The 17640-nt window shown below is 35.4% G+C and overlaps 3 long non-coding RNA genes across 3 annotated transcripts; all 3 read left to right on the top strand.

Annotated features, from left to right (window-relative positions):
- Window positions 1-5761: 5761 nt before the first annotated feature.
- On the top strand, window positions 5762-7137 carry LOC137738932 (uncharacterized). Its single transcript, XR_011069078.1, has 3 exons — window positions 5762-5882; window positions 6040-6197; window positions 6950-7137. It is a non-coding gene; the product is annotated as an uncharacterized lncRNA (long non-coding RNA).
- Window positions 7138-8198: 1061 nt separating this feature from the next.
- On the top strand, window positions 8199-8777 carry LOC137738925 (uncharacterized). Its single transcript, XR_011069076.1, has 2 exons — window positions 8199-8349; window positions 8440-8777. It is a non-coding gene; the product is annotated as an uncharacterized lncRNA (long non-coding RNA).
- Window positions 8778-13131: 4354 nt separating this feature from the next.
- On the top strand, window positions 13132-17293 carry LOC137738675 (uncharacterized). The gene is made up of 7 exons (XR_011069043.1): window positions 13132-13679; window positions 13819-13860; window positions 14012-14062; window positions 14183-14258; window positions 15205-15306; window positions 15392-15455; window positions 17158-17293. It is a non-coding gene; the product is annotated as an uncharacterized lncRNA (long non-coding RNA).
- The last annotated feature ends 347 nt before the right edge of the window (window positions 17294-17640 follow it).

Raw genomic sequence — 17640 nt, 5'->3', positions numbered from 1 at the left:
TTTTTAGGCAAGCCAGGGATAGAATTGATGAAAGGTCCACAAGTAATTTACTTCTACGTTTGTACGGTGCACAGAGTAACCGTGATGTACAATACAATCTGCTAGCATGTGACGAGATAGGTGGATTAATAGTTGGGGACATTGGCCAATTTCACACCGAAAGAGATATTGTTGTGGAGCATAGGACAGATGGCCTACAAAGAATCACAAAGTTACATCCTAAATACATGGCTCTTCAATATTCTCTTCTTTTCCCATACGGTCAAGATGGGTACCGGAAAGATCTTCCTTGGAATCCAAATTTTAGAGGGAAAAAACCAAAGACTGGGGGGGGTATCAATGAGAGCATTTTTGGGTTATCAAATTCAAGATAGACCAGGACATAGTGACACCCTGTTGAAAGACGGCAGATTGTTTCAACAATACTTAGTTGATGCATATGCGACACTTGAAGAAGATAGGTTAGATTTCATTAGGGCAAATCAAGATTCTTTTAGAACAGAAGGTCTTAAAGGAACCCAAGAAGCGCTCAAAGCAGGAAATGCAACCAGTTCTTCTGTTGGCAAAAGGGTCATTCTCCCAACTTCATTTACTGGCAGTGTTAGATATATGATAAATAATTATCAAGATGCCATGGCTATATGTCGCCACCTTGGAAATCCTGATTTATTTATCACTTTCACATGCAATGCTAAATGGCCTGAAATTATTGAAGATCTACGTGATAAACCTGGTTGTAAAGCTGAAGACAGGCCAGATTTAATTTCCAGAATTTTTAAAGCAAAACTTGACCATTTGATTAAATACCTCAAATCAGGAAAACCTTTTGGCTATGTCGAATCTGGTTAGTTCTTTATTGTTGACCAATTTTTTCCTTTTATTTGTTTCTATTTTATCACTACAAGTCCTAAGAGTCTATGGTTTTGATATTCCTGCATATTTATAATTTTTTTAAACAGTGATTTACACGGTGGAGTTCCAAAAAAGAGGTCTTCCTCATTGTCATATCTTGCTATGGGTCAATCAACATTATAAATGTCATTCTCCTTACGATGTTGATTCTATCATTTCGGCTGAGCTTCCTGATGAAGAATGTGACAAAGCTGGGTATCATGCAGTTTCGCAGTACATGATCCACGGCCCATGTGGTGTTGCGAATCAATTTTCACCTTGCATGAAAGAAAACAAATGTTCAAAAAAATTTCCTAAATCTTTCACAAGTGAAACCACTTTTTCCACAGAGGGTTTCGTTGCATATAAGTGTCGAGATATACAAAATATGTTTGTTCTAAAAAACGGAATCAAACTAGATAATACATTTGTTGTCCCTTACAACCGTGAGCTATTGTTGAAGTATCAAGCACATATAAACGTTGAATCATGTTGTCAATCAACACTCATTAAGTATCTTTTTAAGTACATAACTAAAGGTGTTGATCGAACTAGAGCTGTTTTTTAGGATGACGAGTTTGATGAGGTTGTGGCTTACCTAAACTGTAGATACTTATGCCCATACGAAGCAGTGTGGAGATTGTTACAATTTCACATTCATTTTAAAGAACCATCGGTTGAGAGGTTGTCTGTACACCTTCCATCTGACCAAAATGTTCTTTTTAGAGAGACTGATGATCTAAACCATGTTGTTAACCACCCTAATCTTGAAAGCACTATGTTAACATAGTGGTTTCAAACCAATGTCCAAGACCCTGATGCACGTATGTTAGCTTACGTTGAGTTTCCTACCAAGTATGTTTGGAAAAATGATGAAAAACAATGGACCCGTAGAAAAAGAGGTAGATATCTAGGAAGGGTTGCGTATATTCACCCTGCTGCGGGTGAATTATACTATTTGAGGTTGCTACTAAATTACCAAAAAGGCAGCTTTAGTTTTAATGATTTAAGGACCGTCAAAGGCATTCTTGAACCCACATTCCAAGCTGCATGCACCTCGCTTGGATTATTAGGGGATGATAAGGATTGGAATAGTGCTATGTTAGAAGCAGTTGTCACTGTGTCATCCTTTCAATTAAGGCAATTGTTTGTCATATTGGTTCTCTTTTGTAATGTTGCTAATCCATCAACTCTATTTGAAACACATTGGAAGACGATGTGTGATGACATTTCGAAAAACATGATCAATGCTTTTGGCCTACAAGATGTCTCTAAGTACCAAGATCAACTTAGGAATTCACTTTTGTACAAGTTAGAAAAATTGTTTGCTGCTTCGAATAGTTCTTTGTGAAAGCATCATCTACCACAACCAAACAAGTTGATGATGGATAGAATTACAAAAAGGAGTTTGAGGGAAGAGTTAGATTACAATGTTGACTCACTAAAACATGAGCACTCAAACCTATTCAGGCTGTTAAATAAAGAGCAAAAATATGTTTATGACAGTGTCATACAAACAATTCACAACAATAGATCTGGCCTGTTTTTTGTACATGGTCATGGTGGAACAGGCAAAACTTTTTTGTGGACCACCATCATGGCTAGAATTAAATCCCAAAATCAAATTGTTTTAGTAGTGGCTTCATTTGGAATAGCCTCCCTCTTACTTCCTGGTGGAAGAACGGCTCACTCTAGATTTAAAATTCCTATCAACATCACAGATTGCTCGGTTTGTGAAATTAAAAAAATGACTCATCTTGCAAAACTAATCACTGAAGCTGCTCTCATTATTTGGGATGAAGCCCCTATGAATCATAAACGATGTTTTGAAACCCTAGATAGGTCCCTTCGTGATGTTCTTAAAGGGTCAAAACCAGGTTTTGACCATTTGCCGTTTGGAGGTAAGCCGATTCTTTTTGGAGGTGACTTCAGACAAATTCTTCCTGTTGTTCCAAACGGAAGTGTTGCTGACATTGTCGAAGCTTCATTGACAAGTTCATACCTTCGGCCATATTTAACAAAATTTTGTTTGGAGCAAAACATGAGGCTTTCAAAACCAAGTTTGGACGAAAGAGAAAAACAAGAACTCGCTCATTTTGCAAAGTGGATATTAGACATTGGAAACGATACTGCTACCAACTCTTTACCTTCAACTAATGAAGAAAGCTCTTGGGTTCAAATTCCAGAACAATTCCTTATCCATTTTGATGATGATCCTATCAAAGCTATGGTTTCAGCTGTGTATACGAATTTCAAAACTAATTTCCGAGATGTGCCATATTTGAAAGAAAGAGCTATTGTCACACCACAAAATGAAATAAACGCTTTTATGTTGGGTATGATGCTCGGCGAAAATCGTACCTATCTTAGTTTTGATTCGGTGTCTTCTTCAACAGAAAATTTAGAAAATTTAGAAAATTTAGATGTGCTTTATCCAAATGAATTTCTAAACCAACTTGATTTACTTGGTTTACCACACCACAAGTTAGATTTGAAAGTTGGCACCCCAGTGATGTTGCTTAGAAATTTAAACCAAAGCAGTGGATTGTGTAATGGAACACGATTGGTTGTGATGCAATTGAACGACAGAATTATACAAGCAACAATCATAACAGGAAGCAACATTGGTGAAAAAGTTTATATCCCCAGGATAATTACTGAATCATCTCAGCATAAATATCCCTTTACTCTACGAAGGCGACAATTCCCTCTTAAAATTTGTTATGCGATGACATTCAACAAAAGCCAAGGACAATCCTTAAAAATTGTTGGCCTATTTCTATCGCAAACTGTTTTTTCACATGGACAACTATATGTTGCGCTATCCAGAGTCACCTCAAAAAAGGGTCTCAAAATCACTATTGCTCACAATAGCGACATGCCCTACGGTTATACAAAAAACATAGTTTATAAAAATGTTTTAAAACATTTACAAGAAGGTATAACTTTGTATTATTATTTTGTCCGTTTGTTTATTTTTGTAAACATGACTTCACTACTTCTTTATTAAATCACGTTATTCAATTTTGAATATAATTTGTTCCTACATTGTGTATATATCTAGATTAATGGAGGAGCAAGCAATTCGTTTTCTGACGCCATACCAGCAAGCAAACAAACTCCACATCAGGGTATGCAGAATATGGGTCACGAAAAGCATTGGAGATAATCCTCAACCTATAAGTCTTGATTGCGTCTTCGTTGATAAGGATGTGAGATTTTTACACCTTTTTACTTATCGTTGAATGCTAACATTTTTACGTATCCAAATGTGCATGCCATGTTCTCAGTACAACAAACTTTGTAATCAAACATAGACTAAATTCCACAAAGAAACTGATTTATACACTTTGCTACCCAATTATGCATCGCTTACATAATTACCATTTGTATGATTAATTGTTTTACTAGATATAATCTTGGGCTTAACATTAAATTTATACTGGGTTAACAAGTTCATGCAGATAAACAACAAATGAAAAACCTATTTTCTCCATATGATGGCATGGCTTTCAATAAATTTTGTTCAAAAAAAAAAAAAAAAAAAAATCACAGTGCACCATGCACACTTTTCCTATCTTTGGATTTCAATACAAATATTATATTTTGTTCTGTTTGAGGAAGCTTTTATGACTCTAGAAACAAAACTAAGTATGAACTATCAATTCTTCTTTTTCTTAATTTTTCTTCATTGTTTTTTAACCTATACAAATAAAACTAAATGTGATTTTGCAAGGTTGCTTCAACTACTACCGATTTGATTCTTTGAATAATCTCCATTGTTATCTTGCATATGATCCTAAATGTTATCTAAGTAGCCACAACTAGACTATATTGCCTGTTTACGTGATTCTTAAACTATATGCATTAAATGTTATCCCACTCATTTAGTATTATGTCTAATCTTAAAATTCTCCTTCTAAAAGAGAGATGCGGTTCACGGAACCATCAATGGTCGAGACATCCAATTTTTTTTGGACCATCTAAGTGTCGGCAATGCATATGAAATCAACAAATTTCGTGTCATTCGTAACAAGAGATCGAGCAAGGTTGTCCTTCATGCAGCCATCATTGAATTGAATAGGAAAACCACAATCGTTCCTATTCACAAAACAAGTCAAGAACTCCCAATGCACTGGTTCAATTTAATTGAGCTTAATCAACTTCATCAGAGAATCGACAACGATGTTGAGTTTACAGGTAACAAATTTAGTTTCAAGTGCCGCTCAAACATCTATGTTGATCATTTATATGTTTTTGTTGCCTTCAGTGTCCACTCATTCCTCCCATTAAATATTATATGTAGATGTGTTTGGTTGCCTAACGGATGTGCAGCCAACTGAAGAAATCACTATCCAGAACACAAGAGTTGCAAAGAAAAGAAATCTAAACCTGCAAAACATTAGGTAATTTCTATTTACGTTAAACTCTAAATATTATTTATATGCCACCCTATTTATGACATATACCAAACCATCATCTTTTGTATTACTTACAGAGACGAAACAGTGAGAATAACCTTATGGGGAGAGACTGCAACAGGTTTTGAGACCAGTGGAATACAAGCACTTTTGCCACCCATATTTTGTGCTTTCACAAGCCTGAAAGTAAAACAATACCAAGGTTATACCCTGCCATACTTTATCTAACTACTTAAAGTTTCAGTTTGTTAATTGTTATCTCATATTTACAGGAAAACCTGTTCTCAGAAGCACAGGATCAACCGTTTGTGTTTTCAATCCAAAGATTCCACAACTCTCTGAATACAAACACAAGTAAATCGACAACCCTTCTTTAATAACTTTTTTGTTTATATTTCTTCGATTAATCTTTCTCACCCTAAACATGCACAAAACAGGTTTAAGCATAACAGATCACCTCTTCAAATCCTACCCACCTCAGCTGAGATGTATACGGGCCGTGCAGTCAGTGCTACTACTGAGTCAAAAACAATTGACGAATTGCTTTTACTTGATCCTGCCTTGCACAAGGTTAGTTTGTCATCACCAACCTATGCACCGAAATCACCTCTTTTTACTAATAGATTTTCGTGCTGCATCTAACTTGACCATGTCTTGCTTTGCTTCTCTATCTGTTTATACTCCATGTCTGCAAAGTTAATTTCAAAACCTCATGTTTCCATAACAGAATGCAAGTTTCGTATGCCAAGCAACTATTGTTGAATTCGATTTGACTAAGGGCTGGTGGTACAAATCATGCCCGTCTTGCCATAAAGTTGTCAAGAAAAACTCTGAATCGTTTGAGTGCAATGAACATGGGTTCATAAACAGATTACCCGAACCATGGTAATACACTTTTACACCTATTTTACATATGATGCTTATATTACGTTGCTAAATCCTTTTTTATTATCTTGCGATTATGACAAATAAGTCGTCTCCCCAAGGATTACATAATACATAAATGATCCTTCATCCATACAAAGGATGCCCATATGGTGTGCATCCCAGGCCTTGCTATAAAAAATTCATTCAACAATCATTTCGAAAATTCTTCTTTGGTTATCACTTTCTGCTTAACAGCTGTGATTCTAAATAGGACCATCGTCAAATATCCTTTTAAATTTGTTCCAATTAAGAATTGTAGCCTACAACAATCTATTTTCTATGTCATTCGGTTGCACTCATCCTTATTTTATGTGTTTTAGTCGTGCTTTTTCATATTTACACATGTTCATTACTTTGGAATTAAACTTCCAGTGCACAACTTTTGAACATCATATTAATTGTTAAACTATGCCTTGCAAACTTTGGGAACCATCATTTCCATTTGTGCTTCTACTTTATAGAGCAAGCAGCTAAAATCAGGTTATAATGTTGTTCCATGATTCGTTAACTCAAAACTTTCAAACATACACTTCTCATTCCGCACAATATGTTGATGTGAGGTAAATTAATTCTAAATAATTTGTCTTTCTATCCATTTTATACATGCATATCCTGCATTACGGTGGTTCTATTGCATTTGGTACATTACCCACAAGATTGCTATTAGCAGTATTGTTTGCCTAACAACCAAATATCCTCATCTTACCTAGGTTCAAAATAGATCTTATTGTGGAAGATAGCACAAATCAGCATAACTTCCTCATGATAGGAAGACATGCCGAAAAAATACTTCGTGTTTCTTGCCACACTCTGGTGATAGAGGATGGACATGAGGATCCTTTCATACTTCCACCAGCTCTAAAAAATTTGGTCGGCGTGACAAAACAATTTCAGCTCTCTTTTGGAAATTAAAACACTGACTTCGGAAAGACAGACTTCATAGTTCATGGACTACTCCAAGATCAACCGCTTTCGAGCCCAACAATTGCCTTAGTCACACCAAAAACACCTACTCCCACTATAGGAATACATATTATGACTCAAGCGATCCCCAGCCCATTGATGCCTTCTCACCGACCAGATCAACAACCCCAGTTAGTTGCACCCACAAAGACTTCAAAAAGAGCGTTGTTTCCTGATGAAACGGACAAATCTGACAGGTAAAGTTTTCTCTTGCTTTAAAATCTCATGTGTAAATCTTCCAAACCATGCTTCTCTTAGGTATACTACAATTTTAGACTTATAGTGTTTACAATTTGATACCCCGTTGACCATGGGATTCCATTTAACTCTTTTTTTTTTTTATTGGTTTGTTATGTTTTAACTTTGATTAGCCAAAACAATGTTCAACGATATTTCAGTCTTCTTTTGATGAAGTTCTCAATTCAAGAGCATATATATATATATGTATATATATATGTATGTGTGTATGTATATATATATTTTTTCAATTTATACTATTTAAATTGTGTTGAGCTTGCGTTTGACTTAGTGCTGGTGTTTGTGAGTTTCTAAATTTCTTCCAATAGCTTACTTTTAGTTGCTTTTGATTATATATTTCTCTTCAGAACAATTCTTCCACTTGCATTCTTACCAGCTATACTATTGCAAACCAAGCCAACATATTTGAGCTTTCTGTTTTTTCTTACTATAGGTTTCATAATGAACATCTACTTTTTCTTTGCTTTTTCAACACTTGATTCGATTGCACATGATTTTTTGTGGTTTTTCTACCTGTATCAATAATTTTAACACTGGAAGGCTGTGCTGCATTCACTGTATCAATAATTCTAACACAGCAGAAATGAGACTAATTTCGATGTTTCTTTACTTCTTGCCGCAAGGGAGAAATGCGATTTACACGAGGCTGGGTTTCCAAAGTTGTCTGCTTTCACTGGTCCCATTCTCCCTTCCCTAGATGTTTTCTAACCTTATAAATTTGTACCTTCATTCACAGCAAAAAATCTCGCGGCGACCAAACAGACACAACCAATTCTGTTAGAATTGCTAAAGAATTCCACAATCTGGTTGTCCCCAAAATTGAACCAGCAGACAAAGTGCCGATAGCCACACTCAGAACAAAATCTCAAACCAAAAAAACCAAAGATAGGTAAATTACAATTTGTTTTTCTAGCAGACACCTACATAACAAACATCATGGTAGCATTTGTTAAACTATGATTTATATTCTTTGTTATAGTGCGGAAGATGTCCACTCTCAGAAAAAGTTAACACCACAATCTCCGTGATCGACTACAGCAGGGCTTTCTACATCTTTTTGCCTTTCAACATTTTAGCTTAAGGACTTGGCTACTTCAACAACAACGAAACACTCTTTTTGTTTTTTGATAACTACTGAAACAGATAACCAACCTACAAGACATATTTTGCCATCTTAAATGTAATGGCAAAATATGTGTGGACAACATGTTACTCCTGTTTCTTAAGGAAACAAACATCTTGCATAGTTTTTACTTTGCGCGTTTGTGCTTCAAAACTATGATGCTAGAATAAGAACAAAACAGTTTTTATATGTTTTGTCAACTGCTCAAACATGTGCCTAACCTACATGACATATATTTTGCCACCTTTACTACAGGGCCAACATTTGTGTAAACTACATGTTACTTCTGTTTATTAGGGAACCAAAACGTTCAGTTTCGTTCTGTTAATTGATCAATGTCTTTTCACATCAGTTAAGTTGAATGTATATAAAAACAAAACTAAATATCTTATCAACCCCATTCACTCATCTATCCCTCTCTTCATTCTTCATTGTGTTAAATTTATTCAGATAAAATACATCTTCATCATACAACTCAACATCATACATTCAAGTCTCGCGGCATCGGGCAAATTTTCTAGTTAGTAACTAAAACGAGTGGCGGCAATTGGAATTATTACTTTAGTCTAGAGAAGGCTTTTCAATTGTACAAATGAATAGTTTTTGGAGCCGAATTTCACTTTATTTACGAGGCTGCCGCTGATCTTCATGCTGCGTGTTGATGATCGTGGAAAGGCAGTGAGACCATGCCATCGGGAGAGAGAGACCGAGCGAGCAGAGAGAGAAAAGAGACACGGAGGGAGAGAGATAGGGATTTGGTGAGAGGAAGTCATGCGGCTTGTAGGCAGACAAAGTCACGGGGGGTGTACGATTCGAAGGAGAGGGAGAGGGAGACAGCGCGAAAGAGATAGTGGGAGAGGGAGGATCGCTCGCTGAGGGTTTCGCAGTTGGGATGCCATGCTGATGGAGATAGAGATAGAGATAGGAGAAGGAGACAGAGACAGAGTGACAGAGAGAGAAGGAAAGGGAAGAGTGGGGATCTCAGCGCCATTGCTGCAGATCCTTGATCTTCTTCGATCCCATCTCTGTGTTCTTCTTAGCCTCTCACAGTCGTAGCATCACTCACCCACTCACTCACTCACTACAGGTACACCTCTTAAACCCCCTTTTGTATTTTTATCTTTCCTGATTGATGATTTAATTTGGGTTATATTAATAGTTTAATTTGGAGTTTAATTGAAGGTTTAATTAACGTTTGTTGTTGGGGTTTAATTGAGGGTTTTACTTAGGTTTTGAATTAGGTGGGTTTTTTTGTATTTTAGCTCCCCAAAGTTTTTCACTTTCATTGTGGATTGTTGTTTTGGATTTAATTAGCTTTGGGTTTTTCATTTTTCTCAAATTCCCAGCTGATTTGGCTTCCAAATAAAAACCAACAAATCACCTAAAAAAGAGAGCTCACATTTGTAATTTGAGGAGATTTGTTGGGTTTTGTTTGGTTGCCCTAGACAACGGATAATAAGGGTTCTGTTTGAATGTCTGCTTGCTCTACCCCTATTTCTTAAATGATTTGTCCTTCAATTCTTTACAATTTTAGACTCTTTGATTGCATTGGTATGTGGTATGTTGTTTTCCCCCCCTCTATGCATTGTTCAGCTGAACGATGAATACACTGAGGTGAAAAGAGATGACCTCTCGAAGGCACTATGGTATGATTTGTTTATTTTTATTCTTCCTTATGGCAAAACACTGATAGTATGCTTTCACTATTACTGGTTTAGCCCCTCTGTTGCCTAAATTGTTCAATGTTATAATTCTCTGGGATTCTGAACTTTGTTATGTTCATTTTACAAGGGGGTACAGGTTCTATGATGATTTCTTCTGATTTTTGTTCCTGACATTGTTCCTGACACAAAAATTTCTGATTAAATTGATATTGGCCAATGACTATGTTCATATTAATATACAATGTTCTTTATGGCTTGACTTGGACTAGGACTCTGAGTGCACGTGAGAATGCTTTTTCTCTAATACTTTTACAATAATTATAGGAAGTTGTAACTGGAACCGGATAAAATTGTAAAGCAGTTCTGAATACCTCTTTTTATTATTATTAATATATATATGTATATGTATGTGTGTGTGTGTGTGTGTGTGTGTGTGTTTGACTTGGACTAGGACTCTGAGTGCATGTGAGAATGCTTTTTCTCTAATACTTTTACAATAATTATAGGAAGTTGTAACTGGAACCGGATAAAATTGTAAAGCAGTTCTAAATACCTCTTTTTATTATTATTAATATATATATGTGTGTGTGTGTGTGTGTGTAAAGGCTCGCCTTACAAATTAAGGCACCTGAAGACGTATGAGAAACTTATCTTTTATTGCCCTATGTTTACTTTTCCAAAGCAACAATTAAGATGGCAACAAAACAACGTGACATTTGAAGTTACATTGGATTTATGTTTTTGATGTGTTAAGTACATTGTTAGGACTATAGATTTGGATTGAACTCAATGTTGTCCGTGTATATAAATATGTGTGTATATAGATTTATACATAAAGGGAAGATGGATGGATAGGTGTATGTTTAGTCCGTAAGAGAAGAAGAGAAAACGAAAATCACACCAAACAACTCGAATTTAAAGCTCTTTTTCTTTTTCTCTTTTGACATAAATCTCTCTTTGTTAGATTGCTAGGGGTCTGCACTGTGTGAGGGCCATGTATGTTTCATTACAGTCGTATCTATAGATTTAGGAACTGGAGGAAAGAAGTGGAACAAACCATTTGCATGGCAGAGACCGTGTGTGTGTGTGTATATATATATATCATATATACCATTTGTGGTCTGCTTTATAGGGTTTCGTTATCTTTCATTACAGTGGACGGATACCTGAACCAACTTTGATGGCACGATCTTACCTACTAATCAAGGTTTCAGAGATAGTTTCAATTTGGAGAAATGACCTGAACAAGGTTAGACTTTTGCAATGTTTTTCGTGATTCATGAACATGATGCTTTTCTTTCAAGTGAAATGTATATATAGAAGTCATACCAAAGGAAAATTGTTATGTCTTCTACTTTATTGACCAATTGAATTGAAGCAAGGAAATATTTTTGCATATATTTGGCTATTCCAAGTACTTTTAATTTGCAATATGGCAGGTCAATAAAAAAGTTGCAGAATCATTGGCTGATTCGCAAGAGTGTCCTAATTTGTTTGAGGACTGGCAGGTTTCTCTTGCCTTAGAGTGTAAAGATGCAGAAAATAGGTATCCACCCTTCATTTCACTGTTCAACATTAGGGCCATGAAAAAAAATCTACTTTTTAGCGATGCAGTAGATATGACCATAATTACTGACTGGCGATAAATTGTGCTTATTTGTTGGATGATTGTGGATTGCTTTGTTGTCTTTTGCAGGGGCATTCATCCTCCTGTTGACGTAAGATACTCTCTTGGGTACGTTCCATATGAGTTTCAACTGCATATATGTATGTGGCTTTAGATTTTTTTTGGTTCAATAAATTGTAAGCCGTCATTTTAAAATCACTTTAGTCTAAAAGCAGTGAGAAATGAAGTTGGTCATATAGTACATGTCGTAGTGTCATAAAAATCTGTTGCAATAGTGATACTGAGTAAATATTATATTTATAAAACAATGCGGGATTTGTTGGATTTCTTTTCTTTTTTGTTTAGTGTGGATTCTCTTAGTCTTTTCTTTTGTAATTTTGGGTGCTTTCACAGACCATATGTGAACTGCATGCCGCTTGTGTTTCTTGTGCAAACAGACTATTTTTTTGAGGTTCCAACTTTTGTGAATAAAAAATTTTAAGTTCATCCTTTTGATTGTAAGGTGGCTCTCGATGTCAGCTGAATTGAATATAAGTTAAAATCAAACTGCTTTGATTCGTTCACCCATCACTTGGTTATTTAAATTCTTTAGAGATGCCTATATTGATTTGTGATTTTATTGGATTCACTCTGGTGTTTGTTATCTACATTGGTGCATTTTAGGGGGTGACTTCGTTCGTACCGTCGTTGTAGTGCATCTTGTTGTGCAAATTATTTACCATTCTGCCATTGGCTCTTTCTGCCCTTGCTGTTGGTGGATTTCACGTTATTTACAAAATTACCACTGCCTCTTCATTCTTCGTTTGGTGAGGGTTTTGGGGATGGGAGGCTATGCCACCTCTGAGATAGAGATAGAGAGGGAGAGGGAGGAGTAGGGATCGCTCGATGAGGGTTTCAGGGATGGGAGGCTATGCCGATAGACATAGACATAGAGATAGAAAGAGAGGGAGACAGACAGAGCGACTGAGAGAGATGGAGAGAGAGGAGTGGGGATCTCAGCGCCATTGCTAAAGATCCTTGATTTCATGAGTGGGAGAGGGGGGGACGGTCAAAGAAAAGCATGGGGGTGGATTTGAAGGAGAGGGGTAGGGATTGTGGCTAGGGGTCTAGGTTTGTCCCCTTGGTCCGTTTTCGACAGCACCACTGTGCTCAAACACTCTCTCTCGCAGTGGAACTCTCTTCCCCCTTACTCAATCCTCTGTTTTCTTCTCTGATTCATGGTTGGTTGATTTATAAAAAACGTTCGAGGATAAATTTGGGGTGGGATCTGGGTTTTCTGTGCATTACTTAAATTTTGCATTTTCTTTTCTGGATTTTCAATTAAGAAATGAATAAATTTGGGAGTTTCTGGTTTTGTATTTTGCTGTTTATATGCTGCAATTACAGGAAAATGAGGAGGACAAGGAGTTGGACCCTGGATGTGCTCTTCTTCGTCCATCCTGCGTCTGCATGTCCTCATTCACAAGATAAGTACCATTTTTATACTTGATTTTCTACTGCTTGGTTTGGTTTTAATTCTCTCTGCCATTCTTACTCCACACTCTCTATGTCTCTCACTTAGTTCAAAAGTGTGCTTTTTTGTTGTTTCTTGATGAAAGATTGATCATCGATGATTGCTATTGGTTATTCATGGTTGATTGAGCATTTTTGTTATATGAAACCATAAAGAATAGTTGCCTCGATGCTGAGTTTTTTTATTTCTTGATGCATTTGTGTTGATCAGGCATGAAGGGGCCGATCGATATGAAGTGCATCCGTGGGACAATGGTTGCAAAAAGAAGGGCAGAGCAGGAAGGGAAGGCAAGGTTTGTCAAGAAAACACAATGATGTTTTTAATTACAAGAAATGTGCATTTTTTTCCAGTCAAATTCTGCTTTCGTTCTGACTATTTTCCATACTATATGCCGATTTTATTATTTTAATTTTTAGTTTTTCTTTGATTAGCTGGGGAATTACAATCAAATGATGAATCTTCAGTTTACTTGGGTAAGCATTTTTTCACATATAATTTGGCTGACCATTTTAACTGTCAAACCATGTTGTTTTAGTTCATGCTACTAATCATGCATTCGGTGGATTTATATATGCAACAACGTTTAAATGCTAATCGATTACTAACATAATGTGGTCTTTATAGGAAAAGCAGTGGATTCTCAAGAAGGGCTTCAATGTACAGAAGTATTACAAGGTCTTATTAGCTATTCATAATTTTATATAATAATTTAGATAAAATATCAAAGAGAAATAATATATATAACAAATAAAAATCTCTAAAATCTTCTTGTTTTGTTTCTTCTCTGTGTAGCAGACGTCATCAACATGGAAGATGGCTAGCCAGGATTGAAAAGGTTACTGGAGATAAGGATCTCTATCTTGGGCATTCAGTAAGTGATTTTTCAAACTTTATTTGTGTTTTTTCGTATCTAAAAAATTTCCTAATATTTTTAATATAATCAGTGAAACCACGATTTCATGTACTAGCTAGCTGCTAGGATGCTTGGTTTTTGTATGATTCTGATTATTTGAGGTATCTGGGTAAAGTTTTGTTCAAAGCTGGAAAATGAATTTAAACTCAAGCTTCTTTACAAGCTTGAGGAGATATTTTAGTCTTATAATGATTAATAATTAAGATACAATTAGGGTAATACATGTACTACACATATTGCTAACGATGCTAGACCAAAAGTATCATCATCACCGCTTAAACATACCAATCAGTTTACATTCTATGAACGCATATGACGACTGAGGGGTTTAACCTTCAATTGCAATCTCATTTGTAAAGCTTTTGCTATCCCAACTGATACACACGTGTAATTTTGTGTTTACACCATACTAAACAATATTTTTTTTCATGTGTTTAATCAAACTCTTATCTAATTATCTAATGTACGTTTCACATAGACAAACGAGCAAAAATTTGATGACATCCTATAAAATTGCCAGAAAAAAGGTCCTTTCCAACTAATGCAAAACCAGACTTCTTTCCCCTCAGAAAAACACTAGGTAAACACAATCTATCCTTATTTTGTTCATAATATAATTCTATTGTGATACAATTTTATTTCATGTATGCATGTTATTTCTTTTCCTCATAATTTTCATATAATTTATGAAGACTGTATAGGAACGATAATGATCGAGTGGATTATGCGAGTCTCACCATATAAACTGTAAATTCCACATGATTGTTCCCCTTCCCCCTCTCAAAACATAGTTTGGGTGGATTAACTAAGATATGTGTGGTTAATCTTTTTGTTTGTCTACAAGTCATGGTTTTGAACCTCTGATGCTTGGTGACTAACAATGTAACATATAATTAATGGGCAGGGCTTGGAGAGGCAGACCTCAGATGGTGTATGCCTGCACCAGCATGAACAAGGTGGTTAACCCTGCCAACTGGAGCGACGATAACCACCCTGAAAGTAACAAGTAAGCAAATTATGTCAATTAAAACATGATTAAGCATTTTCATATAATTAGTTTTGAGAGTTAATAATATAATTTGGAATTGTAGCAATGTGGCCTACAAAGAGTACACAAACAAGTCAAGTCTTTCATTAGCCTTGGATATATTCAGGGTATGGTTGCTTCCTCCTCCAAATCCAAAAGTGTAGTTATATATATATATATATATATATATATATATATATGGGTTCGATTACAAAATTATGTCGATTGAAAATGATACTTTATGTTATCATTTACTTGGTACATGAAGATGTTTCATTTTGAAAATGAAAGATAGACTATACTTGGAACAAAATTCTTGAGACTGTTGAGGTGTGCTTTTATAAAGCATATTCTCAGCTTTTAATGCATTTTCAATCTGGTCTTTAATTTGTTTCAATTAGGCTCATGAAGTTTGATTACTCTTCATTTTCAATTGTGCCAATTAGCGTCATAAAGTGTTTCAAAGAGCTCCAAGAGCTTGATTCACCCATTTTATACTTTTCATGTAAAACTTATTTCAAAAAGCCAAAACATCTTTCATTGTAAATGAATTTAACCATAGGTAACAATCTTTTATCCCTTCTTTTTGTTTTTTGTTGCATTGTTTAGATGGTGAATTGCACGGAAAGTGGGGGAGAGGGGTACAATTTATTTAATTTGAGCAAAATAGTAGCATTTTGGTTAGTGAGAATTAGAGTCAATGAGGCATCCTCTGTCTAGCTATATCTGAAATCTGAATTCATTGAATGATGAATGAGGTTGTAGTGAGAGAAATTGAGAAAGTCAAGAAAAGACGGTCCATACAATATGTTGTATGTTTCGGGATATCTCATCATCTTAATTTCTGCTCTCAGGTTGCTGAAAGTTTGTAATTTTACTTGCTACTTGATTATAAAATGTAAAACAAAATCTGTACATGATTTACAAATTTATATTTGATTTTAGACGTTTTTCCAGTGTAAGGCATATGTTGCACATGCATGTAAATGGTACAAATTGTTTTGGTTTTGGACAATAAGCTTTTGAGTTTTACAACCCTTGCAAGGGGAGTGTGAGTCTAACAAATTTAGTGTTGGGGGATACAGTTTGGTTCTCCTTAATACATAATATAACAAAGGCCTAGAAATTTTCCATCAAGGAATATGCAAATGTTTTTTGTGCATCTTGGTTTGCAGTTTGTATAAAGGGGCATTAGTGCGTATTATCTGCATTGGTGCATTTGAGGGTTTGATTCCGTTCTTACCGCCTTTTTAGGTTTGAACATCTGTGCTTGACAACTTAGCTGCTCAAGCAAGAGCGGAACACTTTTTCTTTTTTTTGGTAACTGCTAAAACAGGTGCCTAGCCTGTAGACATATATTTTGCCGTCTTAACTGCAAGGGCAAAATATGTGTGAACTGCATGTTGCTTCTGTTTCATACGGAAACAGGGCTTTTGCATATTTTTGGCTTTGAACTTTTGTGCTTGGAAAATTAGCTACTTGGAACAAGTACTGAACACTTTTTATGTTTTTTTTTATTTAGCGCTGAAATAGGTGTCTACCCTGCAGGACACATATTTTGCCGTCTAAACTATACAAAATGTGTGTGAACTGCATGTTTTTGTTTCTTCTGTTTCTTATGGAAACCGAACTTTTTGGGCAACCACGTCTTTGTGATCAAGAACGTTCAATTTCTTCCTACTAATTGTGCAATGTCTTTACATTTTAGTTCAATTGAATGTATATAAAAGCCAAGCTGCTTAACTTATCGACCTCATTCACTCATGTGTCCCTCTGTTCATTCATGATTATGTTGAATTTATTCAGGTAAAATGTGTTTTATTCATGCAGTTATGCCTGAAACAGTGGTTCTCGCCGCAACACGGGCTTATTTTCTAGTATGTACTAAAGTGAAACTTTGCTCAAATTATAGAGATTCAAATTGAAAGTGAGATTACTCCTCACATGTATGGAAGATCACCAATGCTTTGAATTGTTTACTTGGATAATGTACTTAAATATATGGTTCTAATTTCTACATGGAATATGTATATTTTTTAGAAGATCACTAATGTAAATGAGAACATCCTTATCTTATCTTCTTTATATTTAAAGCCAACAATCTATTTTGGTGTAACAAGCTTCATCAAAATTATTTGAAAAAAAATGCCCCCAAAACAAAAATTTCAAAAGCAACCCAAAATAATGCACCTAATAATGTTGGGATATTTTCGTTAGTTTAACAATGTTTTTTTTTTAATAATTAATTCTTTTTGTATAATTATTTTTAATTAGTACTTTACAATAGGCTAGCAATAATGTGATTCAATCAGT

The sequence above is a fragment of the Pyrus communis genome, chromosome 7, assembly GCF_963583255.1.
Source record: "Pyrus communis chromosome 7, drPyrComm1.1, whole genome shotgun sequence".
Taxonomy (NCBI): Eukaryota; Viridiplantae; Streptophyta; class Magnoliopsida; order Rosales; family Rosaceae; genus Pyrus; species Pyrus communis.
The sequence above is the reverse complement of the archived record's forward strand: the minus strand, read 5'-3'. Positions and strand labels throughout refer to the sequence as shown.